The sequence below is a fragment of the Gopherus evgoodei genome, chromosome 1 (assembly GCF_007399415.2).
Source record: "Gopherus evgoodei ecotype Sinaloan lineage chromosome 1, rGopEvg1_v1.p, whole genome shotgun sequence".
Classification (NCBI taxonomy): domain Eukaryota; kingdom Metazoa; phylum Chordata; order Testudines; family Testudinidae; genus Gopherus; species Gopherus evgoodei.
This window is the reverse complement of record NC_044322.1, coordinates 238559939-238579248: the sequence shown is the minus strand read 5'-3', so window position 1 is coordinate 238579248 and position 19310 is coordinate 238559939. Positions and strand designations below refer to the sequence as shown.

Genomic DNA, 19310 nt, shown 5'->3' with positions numbered 1-19310 from the left:
AGCAGTTGTTCAAACAAAATTAATAGAAGCCAAATCAACATTTTTCAGTTTTACTTCAATAGCACAAATCATATTGCCCCCTTGCCCTCTCCCTTGAAGTTATTCATTTGTGAAACTATACAAGGTCAGGTATGAGAAAAGTGTAATGGTTAAGAACAGATGTACTGGGTTTGCTGTTAAAAGACATACAATTTTAAAGACTGCATTTTCTCTTCTAGTACAATATAAATGACAATAGCTTACCCACCCACATACAGTATATTTAACATGTGTTGAAGACAAATAGATTCAATACATTCCCTTGTCATGGAAAATAGTGAGAACAACATGTTGATGACATTGAAACTGTAACAGATTATATTTCTAAATGTTTCAACATGTTTGACACATTATTTTCTGCAATTCTAACATCACTGGCATGAGATTCCTATTTTCCAAGCTTAATAGTATCCTTTTTCCATGTTTTTTCTTACAATGTAAACATAAATGTTCCTATTTTGGATTTTTCTGTGATGTCTGTCAGAATTACACAACCTTAGTGTGTGGGGTTCACTTCTGCCTGTGCCTATGTTTTTCCACTGCACAATTTAAGATGACAAAAGGCATTCTTTTTATGTCCAAAAAATGAATAAATATTTTCATCACCAGGGTAGTCTTGCAGGCAAGTTACACATAAATACATATTAGCCTTGGTCCAAAAATGGGATCTTCCAATTTATGAAGGACAATCACTCACTAATACTGCCCCTCATACTTGGGAGGAGCTCCTCACATGAACATCCACAAAGCTACCTTATTGTCCTCCTTAAAACTCTTCTTTGCCATAATACCTACAAATAACCTGACAACAGATACGGAGTTGGTGTGCTGAAACCACTGACACTCATGCTGACCATTTTTGCCTTTTTTCTTGGTACTTCCCTGTCTGTCTGTATCTACTTGCTTTCACATCTTATACTTACTTTTTAAGTTCATTGGGGCATGTTTTTGTTCTGTATTTGCCCAGTACCTAGAGCAATGGATCCTGATCCATGACTGAGGCTCCTGAGCAGTACCACAATACAACTAATAATAATATTAGTGCTCTTGTCTATTTTAATAAGCCACAAAAGCAGTCTAGTAAGCTTGTACGTAGAGTTGTGTGAAACCTCCCTTAATTCAGTGTCAGTGGGTTTTGCAGTGGATATTTTTTGTACCCATCTTATCTCTGTTGGGTTTGCTTGGCATTTCAGATTCACATAGAACCAAAATTATAGGACCAACCCATATGAACCCCAGATACATGCAACTGGTGAATTTTGCCACTATAGCTTTTTCAATCCTCAGCGATTCACTTTTCTCCTAGCAGGCCCCAGAACTCCCACCTCTTACCTTTGAAGAATTTTGAGATGGTTCAGGTGGAGCATCTTCAATCCTTCTCCTATTTCACAGTGTTCATAAAGGGACAGCTGCTCGCTCATTCTCCCTACCTCACAAACAGAAGTTCAGGGAACACAAAGTGGCTTGACTTAGGGTTTTATTGTGGGCCTTCCATATAACTACATTCCTGTGTGTGAGGAAAGTACATCCTACGTAAGTCAAAGGAAGCTACTGAGTGCTCAGCACTTTTCAAAGTCAGGCTGCTGCCTCACTAGGAATTTAGGGCCCTGATTTTAGACTCCTATTTTTTTTTAAGTCTCTGCCTGTGTCAATAGTACAAACTATAGTTAAGAATTTAGTGTTCACATGTGTGGAAGCACTATGCAGACAGAATGAAAGCCATAGAAAAAGTTAGAAGAAAAAGCAGTACAAAGATTTTAAAGTTCTTAAGTAAAATCCTAGCTGTCAATGGGAGCTTTGCTATTGAGTTCATTGGGGCCAGGATTTCACAATTTCAGTTGGGGCAATGAGCTGAGATAATCACTTGATAGGGATTAAATGCAACCATATGATACATGTAGCTTGGCATAACAACTTCTTCAACTGCCAGAATACAGTGGGATTGAGAGGCCAGTTTCTTCTTCTTCTGGACTAGATGGTCTATGAGTAATTATGTGGACAATATCTGATGCTTCTAATATACATTAGAATTTAAAAAAAAATAAACATTCCTGCTCATTTATCCAGGTCTTTTAAAAATACATTATGGGCACAGGATATATCTGCACTTACTATAACTATCGGTTGCAACCTGATATCCTGTACCAGGAATATGAAAGAGATATGCACTGTCTGGGGAAATTTGCCCAAGTTTGGTAGAGAGATTATTTATTCCCAGGTTTTGTTTTGTTTTTTTTAGTATAAAATAAAATCTTGCTGGTGGACTGGGAGAGGTTCAAAGGAAGGATTCTCTTCCCTTTCTCTCCCACTGCACCCCACTAATTGTGCAGGCATCCAACACAGCACTACCCTGATTACTGGAAGGGGGAGCTGGCTATCTCAGCTGGTGGCATTCCACAGTTGTAGTAGGAGCAGGGGGAAAAGTAAGCTGCTGACTGCTTGAGAGGACCACAAGTTGCTCTTTTTTGGAACAACAGTAAGAATGCTACTAAATATGTTACCTGAATCATGCTGCCACTATGATGGCTCCTAGTCCTGCTAGTCAGCTGCTGTCCCTCTCTACTTATCTTATTGTATGTCATGCTTCTACTTGTGGTAGCTAAGCTCCTCTTCCTGTGTACCTTCTGTTAAAGCAGGAGATTTCTTAGGTCAGTGATTCTCAGACTGGTTCACAAAGCAACAGTAGATGCTACAGAAAGTTCCTTTTGTCAGACTGATGAAGAATCTATCAGTCTTCAAGTAGCCATTCTGCTGTCTAGATGTAGCCCCCTCCAGAATTCTTAAAACAAGATTTTTTTTCTGAGTACCTAAAGCAAAATACTGTGGTCTTTTTTTACCCTTTCTTGGGCTCCCCACAAATACACAGAATCACCCAGCACATGCAACATTCCCTTCCTGGTTTATTAACAAAACATCATTCAAATCTCCGAGCTCTCTTCCACAAACACCACACTTTCTTTCTAAAACTCTCTCTTTCCTATGGTCTTTCCCAGCAGCGGCTTCTACTCTTGCTCTCTGGATGCACATACTGAGTGTTTCACTTGGATAGGAGAGCGAGCCTCCTGCATAGCCTGACACTAAACCTGTTCTCCCCCTATGCAGGCTCCTTTTTATAGGAAGCGTAAGCTTAGGGCTGCAATCAATCACCTGACTTGAGACACAGGGAAACCCTCAAGGATGAGCACCTGTTACAGCTTCTAAATAGGCTTGGCTTGTTTTCAAAGTGCTAAGCCCTCTCCATTCCCCCTTTAGGTGAACTAAAGGTGAAGGTACTCTGCTTTTTGAAAATTGGACCAAACTTTTTTAGGACCCTAAATATGGGTACCCAAGTTTGAAAATGTGGCCATTAGGCTTAGTTCCTCTCTCCGCTGAAATTTTTTTTTTACCAGATAAAAGAAACATGGTCCTTTCCCTCACCCTGCATAACTGTATCGGGTCTTATTTAGTCGGGTGTTTTTGTGATACAGACTGAGCCACAATCAAATGTACAGGTGACTCCAAATTCAGCGAGCGATAAGGAGAATAGTATTAAGCTGCAAAGTGACCTGAAAAGATCAGAGCATCATGGACTTCAGGACCTGAAGAGAGGAGCCCTAATAAATGTAAAGCCCTACACACAGCGAGAGGAAATAAAGCTATTCAGATAGGGAATAGTAGGAAGTAATCAAAAAGCAAACACTGTTTTAAAGTGCAAACATTGCATTAAAAAAGTTGATTTTCCTCCACTCTCCTTCCCTAATATTACCTTTACACGTAAGCCCAATCTAGCTGCTACAGGGAAGGATTCAGAGGGTCACAATATGAAAAAAGTTAGAGAACAAGGGTCTTAAAATGATCTATGGAGAAAATAATACACTTTCAAATGCACTTCAAAGTGTCTTTTCTTAGGTCAACTGATAAATAGGCCTGTATAAGAGCTGGGTATTACTATTATTTTTAGCCAGTAAACCCAAAGTACCAAGTGAAAGACTCACCCATTTTCAAATGTCTAATAGATTTGAAGTGCTGCAGTGTCATTTAGAAATAGGTGTTTTTACCTTTTTCTGACTAACTAACTAATGTAATAAAACAACTTTGTTAACATTATTATTGAACTACAACCTTCTGAAATTGAGAGTTCAGGTTAAAAACCAGGGCAGGCACGCCAGCCTTAATTATTCATATTCTTAGCTTATAAGCTCTTTGAGGCAGAGACTGGATCTTATCTCTGTTTGTATAATGCCTATCACAATGGACCTCAGAGCCTCACTGGATACTTCATAACATGTATATTAAATTATATCTTGTGAAAAACAAAAGGCTCAAGGGTCAGAGGTACTAATATTTATGAAGCCTGATGGATGCAGTATCAGCATGACTATTTATTATTATTTCAAAAAGTCCCCAACTACTCATTCAGTAGTACTTCCTACTTATACAATGCCTTCTATATGAGGATCTCAAAAGGCCTTTACAATCACTCATTGATTCACAACACCTGTGAAGTAGGGTATTATAATTATCCCCATTTTACAGATGGTGGAGGGAAAGGTAGAGATGTTAAAGTCAAAAATGGGTGGCCATTCTTGGAAATTTTGTCTTTAATGATTTGCCCAAAAAGTCACACAATGAGTTGCCCAAAAAGTAGCAGAGCCATGAACAGAAGAGAGTAGTCTTAACTCAGCCTTTTGCTCTAATTTTGAGACAGGAATTCACTTATCTATGAGTTTCCTGGTCATGATGGTTTAATATGACTATATTGTGTGCTTCTGTGGTTTAATTGTTATGTTATTAGGGTAAGTAAAATAAAGCTGCAGCTTTTCTTTTGCCATATTAGTGCAGTTTAATTACATTTGGGAAAGGCGAAGAGGAGAGTGGGAGCTTGCCAGCATTAATGCTGTCTGTCATTCACAGCCTATTGATGACAAGGAGTTGAAAGCTTGGCAGTTACTCTTGTAATCAGCAACCTGGCTGATGACGAATGGAAAGATTATGTGAACTATCCAAAAAGGGGCTGGGGGAAGTTCTCCAAAGAAAAAAACAAAAGAACAAAGGGCAGAAGAGGGACCCAAATCCAACACTAAGCCCTTTGTGTACGCTTTACATGAAAGACACTCTACAAAATAGTTGTGGTATTCAATGAAAAATTCACTTAGAAACTATATCTAATGTAGGATCTACATTCCTAAAAGTACAAGTACAAATATTAACAGTTGATTGTTGCTCAAAGTAATTTGGAAATATACATTTTTTCTAATTGAAGAATATTTTATTGATGAAAAATACAGCTTGCTAATAATATGGATGGTCTCGCCTCATTTTTATTTTTCATTGCATTAGCAGAGGAATCTATAGAGCCTTTCAAAAATATAGATCCTGTTTTTCTGAGATGAGGATGAGTACTGTTATTTCCTTTCATTAATAATGACATGAAATAGGCAACCATCTGCTGCTCTGGGTACCTTTGATATTATTTTAAATAATACAAAAAAACCCACCCCAACAATCAGCAAAGCTCAAGAAAAATTCCAGCAAGACATAACCCCCTACACAACCCCATGGAGAGGATTTTCTCCACCGAAGGTCTGTGCCCCATTAATAATCACCCTCATCAAACCCTGTGTTAATTGGGTTTGCCTGGGTAAATGAGAAGAATAGATTCCATTGTTGTTGTGGCTTATCAGGTACAGTGGATGATTTGGGATTTTTCTGCTTCATTTGTCATAATCTAAGCATAATAATACTTGGCCAACCCAATTACTGCACCTTATAAAAGTGTCAGCCACTTCTCACATGCCCCTTCTTGGCCTAGATTGTCTTTGTGCCACCCTTCCTCAGTTTCCCCTCCATGCAAGCTTCTGAAGCATTTCACAAAGGTTTATGTCCAATAACACCACTGTTTCTTTGGATCTCGTTTTGTAAATAGCCAATATTCATAACTTCAACTACAAAAATGGTACACACATACAGATAGCATAATTGTAATCAGCAATTCATAACCTCTTCATAGACACCTCACATGACAACCTTTGTACAATATTTGCTGCAAATATATGACCATGGATGCAACAATGATCTATACGGTCACAGTTCATGTCAATAACCTCACAGTAACAAATACAGCTTTTTGCTTGGTTTTGATCCATGAAGTGTCAATATCTGGCAGATATCAAATCTGAAACTGGATATGACAGCAACTTTACAGGGAGAGAGCTGGTTGGCAGAAGGGGATTGTGTGACTGAGGAAGGAAAAGAGATGTGCAGTGGGTGAAGGATTTAGGGATGTGGAAGTGGGTGGAGGGAGGGAGTTGGGTAGCAGAACAATGGTGAGTTGCAGATCCCAGAAGCACCACTGACTACCCACATTTGACTACAAACTGTCATTCATCATTGTACTAATACTCCTGTATCCCATTCTGCAATGGCACTTTGGTTACAGAAGCCTGCACCCTTTATTTACTTAATAAATGTCCTGATTGATTATAATGCAATGAACTAAATAAAACTATGCATAAAATATTGTCAATTAACAACATAGACAACCCAGCCAGAAAAAACAACTTTGCAAAAATAAAGTCATGCACTGCTCCACCACTTCTCTCCACTCCTGCTGATCTCATGAACTTCTTGTTTTACACAACTGTTTTCCTTTAGATAATTACATCTTTCTGTATCAAATGAAATTCTTCAGTTTTTGGTTTTTGCTGCATAAATAAAATGTCCATATGTTGCAATTTCTGCTGTCAATAATAATCGTTTAAAAATAGGATATAAAAGCTTCTCCACCTTCAAGGATCAATCTCTTTGCATAACCAAGAGCAACTGCAGCTCATTTTTTAAAAAGCTTTGTAACGCCATGAATTGAATAAAAATCATATAGCAAATGTATACATAAATGACTGATTGGTTAACATATGATTCTAGAATATTTCTAGAGTTTTTGACCATAATTTTCTATTAGGACATTAATAATAGATAATGATACTTAGAACTTGTATAGAACTTTTTTTCTAAATATCTTAAAGTCTTTCAAAAAGTTACGTATTACTCATTTTACACATGAGGAAATGGACCAACCAAACACCCAAAGATTTTCAAAAATGGATGTCTAAAGTTAGGCTCCAAAATTCATATTTAGCCATCTAAATAGGGGGCCTGACTGTCAAGAACTGAGCACCCAGCAGTTCCCAGGAGGGGCTCAGCACTCTTGAAAATCAGGCCACTTCTTTACTTAGGCAGGAACTCAGTTTTAAAATGTTAGCCCCAATATTTACTAATTACAGGGGAGTCGCATCTTACACGGGGGTTAGGTACTGAAGTCAGCGCGTAAGGCAACAATCGCATATAGTCAAATGTTCATTGAGTGGAATGGCGGGTGGAATTGCCCACACTATAGGTACAGTATTTACATTGTTATTTTTCTCTTTTTTGTTTTGTTTTGCCGAGCGTGTATAGTTAAAATAGCGTACATTAAATGCACCTATGATATGACTCCACTGTCTTCCCACACAGCTAGCACACATCATTGTCCAGTAGGTCACATTTGAACCAGTGCACAGGTGTCCAATATATTCTTGGAGGGGTTTGAATAATTTCAGCTTAGAATTACAGTAGAACTTAAGAGTTACGAAAACCTCAGAAATGAAGGTTGTTTGTAACTCGGAAATGCTCATAACTCTGAACAAAATGTTACAGTTCTTTCAAAAACTTACCACTGAACATTGACTTAATACAACTTTGAAACTTTACCATGCAGAAGAAAAATGCTGCTTTTAACCATCTTAATTTAAATGAAACAAGCACAGACAGTTTCCTTACCCTGTCAAAAAAAATGTTAACTTTCCCTTTATTTTTTTAGTAGTTTACGTTTAACATAGTATTGTACTGTACTGTATATCAGGCTAAGCAGGGCCGGCAGCCAGGACCCCAGATCAGCAATGGGATGAGCCGCTCAGCCCACTGCCGGTCTGGGATCCTGGCTGCCAGCCCCTTGTCTGCTGGGGTCCTGGCCTCCAGCCCTGCTCAGTCTGCTGCCGGCCTGGATGGACCCTGGCCAATGGGGGACGGTGGAGGGAACCCCAGACCAGCAGCAGGATGAGCCGCTCAGCCCACTGCTGGTCCATGGTTCTGTCTGCTGCCCACGCTGCCAGTCTGGCACACAAAACCTTTTACTGGCACATGAAACCTTAAATTAATGAAGACTTGGCACACCACTTCTCAAAGGTTGCCGACCCCTGTACTAGAACAATGGGTCTCAAACTGTTGTACTTGTGACCCCTTTCACATAGCAGGCCTTTGTGTGCACCCCTCTCCTTTTAAATTAAAAACACTTCTTTACCTATTTACCACCATTATAAATGCTGGAGGCAAAGTGAGGTTTGAGATAGAGGCTGACAGCTCGCGACCCCTCCATGTAATAACCTCATGACCCCCTGAGGGGTCCCAACCCCCAGTTTGAGAACCCCTGTACTAGAAGATTGTGTAGCATAGCCCTTCATATGTTTATAATTAGTGTCTCGTCTATGTATTCATTTAACTTTCAGGCTCTCTAGTTATAATATCATATGATAGGATCATTAATATATCATAGTGTGTTCCTGACCTAATTTTGAAACTAGCAGGAGCTGTTCACGTTCAGTACCTTTGAAAGCCATGTCACAAGAGGTTTGGGGCAGAGACCTTTTCTCGTCTTTCTCAGTGGTGCTGTATAAATACTTTACATTTTGTAAAGCATCTTTCCCCCCAAAGGGTTGCTAAGTGCCTCTTAGGCAGCACCACTGAAACATAGTCACCCCTAAGGTGGCAAGACAGCAACTATTCTACTTGGCTCACTGCACCAGAGTAGGGAAATTTTGGCCAAGGATACCAGGGGAAGCCCCAGTGTTCATATGCCTCTTACTTTTTTAAAATGTCATGATAGGAGCACTGAATATTTTTGCACTTGCCAGAGCTGAAAACAGGTACTTTTTAGTCTTGAATAAGTGTCAAATCATCAGCATAAATCTGCACAAAGGGTGTGTGTATAGGGGGAGACCTCTATTCATTCCCTCTGAATCACCTGGCACTGAAGACAGATTCTGGGCTAGATGGACCATTCATCTCACCCAGTATGGACATTCTTATGGGGCTGAGTGGGAATCCTGGCCCTAGTCAATGCCCAGGGACCACCCTGCACAGGGTGGCAAGAGGGAGCAGGGCTCAGACAGTCCCAGCCTGGGACAGGACTACTGAGAAAGTTCCCAACAACACAGAGGGGGTTAGGGGATTCCCACTCCCTAGGGCCCCCGAACCAGCCAGACAGAGGGGCACTGGGACACAGGGGGTTCCCCTTCCCCACCTCTGGCACCCCTAAACCAGTGGGGCCGTAGAGCTGGGGCACCCTCTCCCCTCAGCCAGGCAGAGCTGGGAGTGGTTGTGGTTCCCCAGCTCCTGTGATCACCAAAGGCAGCCCAACGATGGGGGCCCCTACTGCAGGGCGCTTCCACCACCACCAGACTGCGCGGGGGGAGCCCGGAGAGCCCCAAACCATCCCATCCCCAGGGGGGCCGCCCAACACCAGGTGAGAAGGGAAGGGCTCCGCCTCTCTCTCCGTCCGGAGCGCAGGGGCCGAGCAGTGGCCACCCGCCAGTCACACCGGCCCCGCAGCGGGGAGAAGCGGGCAGGCGCGGGGGGCAGCCAGCAGCCAGCGCGGGAAGGGAGGGGGGAATCCCCGGCCCCCCAAAGGAGGCGGGGGAGGGGAGTCTGGGCTGCCGGAAAAGAAGGTGGCTTGCAAAAAATTAATAAAAAATGCTGCGTCTTCTCAGCAGCCCTGGCGGGGAGGGTAAGTCTCGGGGGGGGTCTCCCCGCTCCAGGGACGGGGAGGCTCCTTGCAGCCCCCTCTACGCGTGCGGCGGCGGCGGCGGGGGGGATGGCTCTCGGCTGGGGAAGGACGCGGGGTGGGGGGAGGCTCGCCGCAGCTCGTTCCCCAGGTGCAAGGCGGGTGGCCGGGGGCAGCCAGGCGCCAAGGCTCCGTCTCCCTTCCGGGGTGGGGAGCCGGCGGGGGGGGCTCGGTGCGCCGCCGCGCGAACGTCTGGACCCCCCCCCCGCAAACCCCTCCTTCCCCCCCAAGCGCGTCAGGGGCTGGCTTCTCCCAACCAGGCTGCCCCGTGGGCTGCTCCGGGCTCCCTTCAACAAACAAACAAACAAACAATTGCCCCAGAGCTAGGGCGGGAGGAGGCAGCCGGCCAAGGGGGGAAAGGCTGCTCGGCGCTTCCCGGCCCGGGAGAGGCGGCGGAGGAAGAAGAGGAGGGAAAGCAGCTGCAATCCTCTCGGCTCCCCTTCCCCTGCCTCAGCGCGGCTCTGCTGCTGCTTGGCTTCTGCCGGCGGGCTGATGGAAGGGGCTGGCTGAAGGTAAGGACTGGCCCTGCGCGCTGAGAAGGGCTCGCTTGGGTTCTCTGTACCCACAGGGGTTGCGAGGAGGAGAGGAGCCCTTCCCACCTGTGCTCCAGGCTCCTAATGTCACCTTGGAAGTTACTTTGTTTGCAGAGTTCCCGTGGAGGCTCCTCAGGGCAGCCTGGGCATTGCACCACCTCTCCTCTGGAGCCAGAGACACTGGGGTGGGGCTGGACCTCGTTGTGCAGTGGCGCTTTAGCGGGGGCCTTTCAGTGTCATTTTCTTCACCCCATCTTTAACTATCTCCAGCCTCCCGCAGCAGAACTCCCCAGATTTCATGCCACTGCCACTTTGTGCCCTCACCCTTGAGTGGCGAAACGAAAGGGTGGTGGAGGTTGAATTGCTTCCTTTGTGGTGGGAGAGGCTTAGTGTCCTTCCAAAGTTTTGTTCCAGCAGGAAACTGTTCTATAAGTTTTTAGAAAATTAGGCTGTTTCTGGTATCATCTATTATGTTAGACGGTTGCGGTTTGGTATACAGTCTTATACATTCGATTCTTTTATAAGGGGGGAGGGGAACAGAAAAAATGGACATTTGGAGATTTGGATGTTTAGCTACTTTTAACTTGTGGCTTTATTAATAATTGTATTTTATCTGTCGCAGTTGTAAATAACCTTTATTTACTGAATATAGTATCATCACTGTAAGACATAGTGCATGTGTACATTATATATAAAATTAAATCAGGAAAATAAAACATTGATTTAAATAAATCAGACTAACTCCTAACGTTTAAAACATTCCATCACTGCTTGGCAAGAAGATCAATAGCTGAAGATGCTCTCGCTATACACAATCCTGTCTTCACTATGCCATAGTTAAAAAGGGTCTACTAATGATTATACTATTAATATTCTTTTCCAACTTCAGTAAAAGTTAAATAAATGTAACAAGTGATTAATTTATAATATGGTCTAAAACTGTTTTTGGTATTCTGGATTAATCGATAACTAATCAAGATTATTAAACTATGAAAGTGGCTACTGCTGACACATACTAACAATATTTTGAAAAGAATTTACTATGTATTTTAAATACGAGTTTGTATCTTAAATTTATGTACCCAAAATAGGCTTTTGACCCCTATGAGAAGAATATATCTTTTGAGATAAGTATTTAAGGGGCCATTATATCCTGCAGTGGAGTACTAGCTTGTAATAAGACCCATGAATAATAAACTGTGTTTCATGGTGCCAGACACACTGGCAGTGTGTTGCATGCATAATACTTTTTGAATTGTTATTTTACATATGGATTTTCTTGGCATTCTTATATTTAGGAGATACACTATATATTATAAATGCATTAATTGATGGACACACATTACGTATACTGTAATTCAGCCATGGATTTATTGGGTATGATCTGGCTTTGCTGTTGTGATTTATCTCAGAGGGCAGAACATCTTGATTGCACACCCTTATAATTTTTATCTTTCTCTGAATGTACATTATATACACATATACCATTCCCTCATTAGGTTTTATTAGAAGTAGAATAACCATTTAAAAAAATGCCTACATGAGTTCACACATAGAAAAATGCTCATTTCCAAGATATACAAATGTGCTTGATAGATTAGAGCAAATCTATAATATATGTTTTAGAACCTTCCATTAAGCTGGGATTTTAAAAATATTTGAAATGGTGTTAGCTTGTAAAGATATGAAAATGCAAATTCGTGTATAAAGTTGACACTCTAGTCTTACTTACGCAGGTTATGCTTTTATTTAACTCTGCATGTTCAGAGTTGGAGCTATTAGTATCAGTGTAAAGGGGGCTGGAGTTCTGAAAGCACACCACCTTTTTTGATGCTTTGACCTCTTGAGAGAAATAGTTCTATTAACAGTGTGGTTTTGTAGGAAAATCTCTTTTGATTCACTGAGGAGTTTCTATCAAAAGTTACAAAATAATTGTCTGCTTATACTCCTGTGGAAATCACTGGGAACGAGATTGGGCTCTGGGTTCCAAATTGGACTCACCTGAGTAGTTCCACTGGATTTGGCCCTCGTATTTCAGTAGAAGATACGGAGTGATGTGAAGAAGTCACTATGAGCACAGTTCCGCAACACTGAAGTCAATAAGAATTTAGCCTTTGAATTATACGGGAAAAGGATTAAACCCTGTGATACCAGATTACTATTTAATCCATTTATCAAAACAGTTCCTGTTTTCAGACAGATGAATCAATAATAAATAGTAAACAAAGAAAAACTATATTCCATTTATCGGGTCCTGTTTCCAGACAAACAAAACAATAATTAGTGAACAAAGAAAAATAGTGTATAGTGAGAATTTTAATACTCAGAACAGTAATAACAATTCTCATCCAAATTATTAGCAATAATAATAAAAAAGAAATCCATAAAGGCCATTTTCCAGACCTTGCTTTGACAGAAGCTAAGGGTGAAGACCAAATTCTGAGGCGAGATGTAAGATAACGTAAATGAGACTCCCTTACACTTGTTGTACTGACATAAAGGAGTCTGAACTGGAAGAGACAGAACGTGATTATTTTAAAGTAGGGTGAGGGGTACTTCCATATTCTGACCTTACACCGTTAGACTCTGAATGGAGTGCACACATGAATAGACTTGAGTGTAAGGGTGTCTGATTGAGTGCAAGGTGATCTTGCACCACCCTACACATTATCTCTGAATTTGATATGGAGTTTATGTTAACCCTCAATATTCTGGATTATGTCTATCAGAAATGTTAAGCATTTTTTTGTGCACGTAGGAGAGGGAGTTCTCATAGTTCATCTTCTCCTCTTTATTCCCCATTAAAAGCCCATGATGAAATAACTGAATTTACTGCTTGTGAAAGATGATAAGAATGGAAATGGAGTTGTGCAACTGTTTCTGTGTAGAACAGATATAGTGTGGACAGTAGCAGAACTGTTCTGCTAATTAATATCAAACTGGTGCTGCGGGGACCACTTTAGAGGGATAAAGGAGTTTACTCTTTGTCTATTCACTCCTTACCCTCCTTGCTAAAATTGCCAACAGATGTGCCAGAAGTGATATGTTACCAGGAGTTATGTTAGTACACCTCTACCTCGATATAATGCGACCCGATATAACATGAATTCAGATATAACGCGATAAAGCAGTGCTCCGGGCCGGGGAGGGGATGCTGCGCACTCAGGTGGATCAAAGCAAATTCGATATAACATGGTTTCACCTATAACCTGGTAAGATTTTTTGGCTCTCGAGGACAGTGGTATATCAAGGTAGAGGTGTACTACCAACTTACCGTTGCTATGTAACTTCCAGTCACAGCTAATCTGGAGTGGATTCATTACCCTGACTACATGTAAAATGCTTAATTTCCCCATTCAGTCACTGACTTAAATGACTTCACTGGGAACAGGATTGGGCCCTTAATGTTCTTTCAACATACTCTATTGTATTTAATTACATAGGTACTTGTTAGAATCAATATGGTAAGGATGGGTCAGGATTTCCATTAAAAATGCCTATTTTCAGAGGTATGTGTCTGTATATTTCAACTGTAAATATTTGCTCTGATTGAAGCTTGTCTTGTATTTTTTAGCTTATGAATTAATTGTTATTAATAACAAGGATACTGTCAATGGCATAACTATTTTTTTAAAACTACTTTTTCTTCAGAATCTTTTCTTCCTGACCTTCTACCCCAGTTCCTTCTCTATAGACCTAGTCCAACTCCTGTTAAGGTTGATGAAAGTCTTACTATTCAGTTAGAGACTGAATCCAGCAGAGCAGCTGCAGAAGCAGGGGTCAATGGACACTGATATTTTCTACAGTTTTGACAGGATTTTCTCTGCCCTGTGATGATTGGCTGTTTGCTCCAACCTCCTCCAGTTGCTTCACCTCAGTGTTACTCCATGCCTGCCCATCTTACCTTCCATCCCTTCCTTCTTCTCACGTGATCTGTCCCTATAACCCCTCCCCCTTCCCATGTCTTCTGTGTAATAGCTAATCCCTTCCTAACCACTCCCCTTTCCCCCCACCCAAGTAAAAGAACTAATGTGGCATTGCTGACTAAGCTTTTTGGGGAAGGGACTGTTTACTGCTCTATTTGTACAGTGCCTAGCACAATGAGGCCCTAATCTGGGTTGGTTCCTAGGTCATGCTGTAATAAACATAATTAATAATAATAATAATAATAACAACAGTGAGTTCAGTGGATGCCCAAACACACAAGTTCTACTTACTGGTTCTACAGTCATAAACTAACAAATTATTTTCTCAGACTTATATATAGCACCTGATCTTGAGAGTCCTTTCTTACATGAGTAGCCCCATTAACTTCAGTGGGACTTGTCATTCCTCACTGGAGGAAGGGGTTGCGGGATTGGATCCCTACTCAATCATTCTGGTACATAAGGAATATACAAAACAGCCACCTAAATTTCAGCTTCATTTTATAACATTTGTATATTAGGATTAGAAATCAGTGCCCTAGCTCAGCTTCCTTAGACACATGCACTGAGGGTTTCCTCCATGCACAGCTCTCCCCTTTCTGACATGAAGAAAGGCAAGAGGGCTCATGCCTCTGCATCCTCCCCTCTCCCATGGCCCTTATGGAGGGCACCATGTGAATCTGGAGTTTGTTCAGAGGGGAGAGAGCCCAAAAGCTGATACACATTTTGTCCAGCCCAAGGAGGCTACCTGGAGAAGATAACATGGTCTGAGCCCATAATATATTTTCCCTGGTAGAAGTCCTGTAGTGCAGCTCCCGTGTAAATGCAGGGTCTTTGTACAGATGGCTGTGGCTTCCAGCAGATCCCTGGAGATCTGACAGGTTTGTGGCTGATCCTGTGGCTTCTTCTACAGGCAAATCCTGCTACCCCAGTGCTTTCATTCCTAATAGGGATGATATGAGAGGATCTCTGTGGAGATTTCCTCCTTCCAAAGGTTTTACCACTGGAGGGGATGACCTGGCTCAGTGGTTGATCGGGCAATGTGCTTTATCTTCAATACAGTTTTATCTTTTACCTATCAGTACAGAGAAATGCTATGTTTTAAAAAAGCATTGTTGATTCATTTTAGATCATTTAAAAAAATACTGCCAGCACCTTAGGTTATTAACCTGAGAATTTTAAAATTCTACTTTACTTTTCCCCATTTTAAAATCTGTTCTTATTTTTTTGCATTTCCCTTACTTTCAGCAACAGAAATAGACTGGTAAGTTTTACTTTCTCATTCTCTTGTACTAACGTAATGCTGCAGTGTTTGGGTTGTCAACACCAAATCTGAATGCTTAAATACAAACAAATTTAACTGAACACTTAAAATTATAGCATTTCTATTAATATTAGGCTTTGTAACACTCCCACCTTAATTTTAGTGTGAGGGAGATAAGCAAAAGTACCAGATAATGTCTCTTCAATGGCTAATGGGTGCCATATTCTACCCTCAGATATGTGTGCACAACTTAGTGGGACAAGTTCTGCTTTCTTTACTCTTGTAAGTAGTCCCACTGAAGTCAGTTGTGATATTTGTGTGAATAAGGCAAACAGGGTTTGGCCCATGGGGAATTGCATATATGTATGTTCAGAGGCCAGGATTTGGCCAGTTGTCTGGAGCATAACTCACTTGATGCAGTGTCTGGATGAAAACTATCAAAGGATGGCTGAGAACAGAGTTTTTCAACTGTGAGTTTAAACCAGACACTCCAAGTACTAGTTTGTTGCATGTATGTTTTAATACTTACTTGTAAATTTCTCAAATACAAAATATTTTGTTTTTTAAACATACTTTACTAGATAAAAGACAAACTCAAATTTCAGAGTGAAGTGTAGAATTAAATAATCACAGCACTAACTTGCTGATGCTTTCATGGCTTTTATACATCTACAGTTATTTTTTTCCTTAAACTGAGCATTGACTTGGTATGTCATTTTTCTTTACTGCATATCCTTAACTTCCAGTAATAATATCATGAAGTTTGATGAACATTAGGAGAGGAAAAAGAGATTTGCAGCTTTTATGTATGTATATAATATTTTCTTGACTAGACTTACTTATGTAGATTAGCTTCCTCTAATTTATTTAGGATTAATATAAATAACCTTAAACCAAAACTGTTAATTTTTCTGAAAGAGGACTTGGTTTATATGGTAAGAAAATGTGGCCACTTTAATACTTTGCTCAAGTATGATATGTTGGATACATTTAGTCAAGATCTAATGTAGGATTATAATAATTTATTTAGTTTCAATAAATATCTTCTCTTTGCTCAGTACATTGGTGTATGCAAACACTGTAATATTCTTATATCCAAGATATACTAGGTGCTCATGATGTATTGTAAAATAGAGCCTCTTCAGGGTCTGAAGTGAAAACAGAAGTATTATTGTGCTGCATTTGTATTTAAGAATGAAAAGAATAAGTGAGCAAGTACCCCAGGACATGATCCAGTAAGTTGTATAGTTAATAATTTAAAAATGAAACAAATTTTTATAAAATGAAGAACAAGCAACTGCTATTTTGCGGGTGTTGGAATAAGAGAATTAGAAAGTACAATCATGTAGTCATAATTCAAAATGATACATTCTAAAAGGTTTCTGAGCGGTAAACGTATTAAATCAGTATAGCTATTAGATTACTTTGGTGAAGTATTTTAATATTCAGTGTATTTTGACTGCATTCATCTTCCCTCCGTGTGTGCCTGTCTGTCCACAGGACTGTCCAGAATTGTGGCATACAATAAGTAAAACATTTCCATTGATGAAATTCAGCAGAAGTGGGCAAGGAGGCATAGTTTAAAAAGGAGACAGACTGTAATGTATCTTATTTCCTCCTTTTATATCTATTTACAATATTTATATAATCTTTTTTTGTGACAGTTTCACCCAACAACTGCTTCAGTGCTCTTTAAAACTAAAATAATGACAATAATGTGTGTAGTAACTTACTTGTATGTGTGATCAGTGGAGGAAAATAAATGTGAAGAAAATTAATTTCAGTAAACGATTTTTTTTACACAGTATATGACAGGTAGATATAAGCAGCAAGACATAATAATTGTTTTTTGTTTGTTTGTTTGTTTTAAGTAATGGGACGAGAATCTGAATTTTTTAAAAATGGTTGAGGTAGTTTCAGTTAAAGTGAAATAAGAGGTCTCATTGAGTCACCAAAGCACATTATTCCACATTACAAATCAGACATTACCCAAAGCAGTTCAGATCTGTGGAAACAAATAATGGGCTTGATGAGATGGTAAGTCCTGTTAGATCATGAGGATGACATCACACCGAACGATCAAAATCCACCATTGAGAAGTGACGTTTAAAAAGAAGGATGCTAGAGATCTATTTCAGTTAGACACGCTCCTGAAGCAAAGGACTTTGAGTCTAAGACCTGGCCTACACTTAAAATTTAGGTTGACATAGCTGTGTTGCTCAGAGGAGTAAAAAAATCCACACCTCTGAGTGATGTAGCTACGCCAACTTAGCCCCCAGCGTAGATAGAGTTAGGCCAGTGGAAGAATGCTTCCGTTGACCTAGCTACCATAGCTTTGGGAGATGGTGTACCGGCACCCCTTCTGTTGATATACGCTGCATCTGCACCACAGGGTTAAGCCAGCATAGCTACAGTTATATCCTAAGGCAGGCCTGCACAACATGCGGCCCGTGGAGGCTCACTGTGCGGCCCGCGGTGGGGAATCAAAGGGCTCTGGGCTGCCTGCACCGGCGGGGAGCCCAGAACTCTTTAAATCTCAGCCATGGCCGGGATTCATAGGGCTCTGGGCTGCCCGCAGTGGTGGGGAGCCCAGAGCCCTTTAAATCCCAGCCGCAGCTGGGATTCAAAGGGCTCTGGGCTGCCTGCAGAGATTCCCGGACACGGCTGAGATTTAAAAGGCTCAGGGCTCCCCACGGCTGCAGGCAGCCCAGAGCCCTATGAATCCCGGTGGCGGCTGAGATTTAAAGGGCTCAGGGCTCCCCATGGTTGCAGGCAGCCCAGAGCCCTTTGAATCCCGGCTGCAGCTCCAGCGGATGGGCTGGGGCTGGGATTTAAAGGGCTCAGGCTCCCCTCAGCAGCAGGAGCTCTGGGCCCTTTAAATCCCTGCCCCAGCTCCGCAAAGCTCCGGGTTCCCCCAGCCGCCGCAGCCCCGGGGCCCTTAATTTGCCCCTGAGGGCTCCCAGGCACGTCTTCATTTGGGAGCCCCTGGTTGATTTAAAATCAAGTATCACCTCCCCACCCCCAACTTTCCTTTTTGGCCCATAGCTGTTTTGGTGGGGCGGTGCTGGGGAAGGAGGGTTTGTTCCAGCAGGGCTGGGCGGTGCTGGGGTGGGGTGTTTCCATGGGCCGGGAGGTCCTGGGGGTGGGTGTTTTCTGTGGGGCCGGGGGGTTTCAGCCCTCAGCTGTTTTCTTTGGAGTAATGTGTCCCTCGCCGCGTTACGAGTTGTGCAGGCTTGTCCTAAGGTATATGCTCTGATTGAGAATTGGACTGTGAAACGTGTGATGAGAGCAATTTCTAAATTTTTACACTATAAAACTCCTGTGCCATCTCATGAGTGTTCAGTGGCATTCCCAGTGGAGAGGTATCCATGTTACAAAAAAATCACCATAATTAGCACCCTTCTTAGCAGTTACAGCAAAATGGTCATAGAGTGAATGGGAATGGTGTCTGAACTACCCTCTGACCCTCAAGAATGGGTCTCTCCAGACAGGCTTGAGAAACAAAGGTGGTTCAGGGAAGCTTGCAGAGGACTTCTGTCTGCAAGGCTGTCACCCTGGCACCTTTCAGCAGCACTAAGCTGACATTTAAAAAAGTTAATGGTGCCATTTAATGTAGTGCTTCTGTAACTAAAATGGGGTTAGGTTTCTAAATAGAACTTTTAGATCACTAATTCATAACACAGAAGTCTTTG

General features: G+C 41.6%; 1 protein-coding gene across 5 annotated transcripts in view; it reads left to right on the top strand.

Annotated features, from left to right (window-relative positions):
* Window positions 1-9557: 9557 nt before the first annotated feature.
* The window catches only part of MPPED1 (metallophosphoesterase domain containing 1), a 95682-nt gene continuing 85929 nt past the window's right edge, over window positions 9558-19310 (top strand). For 3 of the 5 annotated variants that reach the window (XM_030540059.1, XM_030540007.1, XM_030540011.1), the window contains exon 1: window positions 10108-10407. The gene's annotated coding sequence lies outside the window, so the exon portion shown is untranslated. Of the gene's footprint in view, window positions 9578-9789; window positions 9839-10107; window positions 10408-19310 lie in introns of those variants that run through there. The other 2 variants (XM_030540050.1, XM_030540040.1) reach the window with 2 other exon arrangements.